Here is a 1,378-nt window from a genome sequence, read left to right as displayed (position 1 = left end):
TTTGTTTGTTTGTTTGTTTGTTTAAAGAGGAGAAATGAGAAAGACAAATCAGTTTCAAATGACACCTCTCACACAATTCTCATATATTAAAATGTGCGAAAGCTATAGGAGTTCAATCTTTTGGGGACTGGCACGAAACTAGGCAGCCGGTCAGCTGCAGAGTGGACACTCGAATCTTCACGGTAGTCCATTTCTGTCTTCGCAACCTGCCCTCTCTCTCTGCAGCTGCGTCCCTGTTGCTCGTCTTCCCAGGTGGCCAGAATCTGTACACCTGAGCTCGGTCTTAGCACTGGCTCATGCCACTGTCCATCCCCTCCTTCCTCGCTCACTCAGAAACTCATTAGTCCTCTGCCCCATCGCTCAAGGATCCAGAATTCACTCTGCCTCTGAGTAGATCTCAGGTAACAATCTTAACAAGAGCTTCCCGAAGGCTGCCTTCACCGAAAGGAGCTAGATGGCAGCAGAGGGTAAATTTCAGAGGTCGGAGGGAGAGATGGTAGGCTGTCGGTGTGTAGGCACACAGTTTATATTTTGAGTAGCGAGTGCCACGTCACTGGTGGGTATTTTAGGATAGGAGGAAGACTATGTGGTAGGTTAGACATTGTGGAGGGGATTTGAGCCAGGGGCCTTCAGCCACAAAGCCATGATTTGCAGGCTCGCTCATTAATTAGTCATCTTCCTGATTCACAGGCCACTTAGGAATCTAATTCCATTTGAGATGGTAGACTGAAGGCACACTCAGGGTCCTACCAAAACGACAGCAAAAAATATATTAAAAGTGTCATGCGGACATGGTTCCATAGTGTAGAGGTTAGCTTTATACGCAGAAGGTCCTGGGTTTGTGCCCCAGTGGAGCCATGGTCCATGGTCTATGGCCATGCCACCCTGAACAAGCCCGATGTCTGATCTCGGAAGCAAAGCAGGATCAGGCCTGGTTAGTACTTGGATGGGAGACCACCTAGGAAGACCAGGTGCCATAGGCGTAAATAATTATAATAAATAATAATAAGTAATAAAAATAAAAGCATCATGTGGTTCGACAGTTTGGAAACTGAGAAAGAATACTATGAAAGGACCAGAAGGTTTGAAGAATTTCTAGAGAGTAGAAAGCAGAAGGGTCCAAACTGGATCAAGGTGGTGGACTGATCATATGCGCAAGTCTTTAACTCCCAACCTAGACCTCTAGAAATAACAGGAAAGAGATGAAAAATGCAATAATGCTGCTGGATCCCAAGTAGAGCTGCTTCGGTGAACCTGAGACTGTGGGACCCCTGAATGAGATATGGGATTGGATAGAGGAGGAAATGACAGCTCAGACACAGGAGGAAGTGGGTACCGACGCAGAGTGGTAAGGGCTCTGAGGAGCTCCAGGGAGGGG

The 1,378-nt window shown here is 47.1% G+C and overlaps 1 pseudogene; it reads left to right on the top strand.

Annotated features, from left to right (window-relative positions):
• Positions 1–867: 867 nt before the first annotated feature.
• On the top strand, positions 868–983 carry LOC111734718 (annotated as a pseudogene).
• The last annotated feature ends 395 nt before the right edge of the window (positions 984–1,378 follow it).

Source organism: Pteropus vampyrus, unplaced genomic scaffold (genome assembly GCF_000151845.1).
Source record: "Pteropus vampyrus isolate Shadow unplaced genomic scaffold, Pvam_2.0 Scaffold4499, whole genome shotgun sequence".
NCBI lineage: Eukaryota > Metazoa > Chordata > Mammalia > Chiroptera > Pteropodidae > Pteropus > Pteropus vampyrus.
This window is presented reverse-complemented; position numbering and strand designations above follow the sequence as displayed.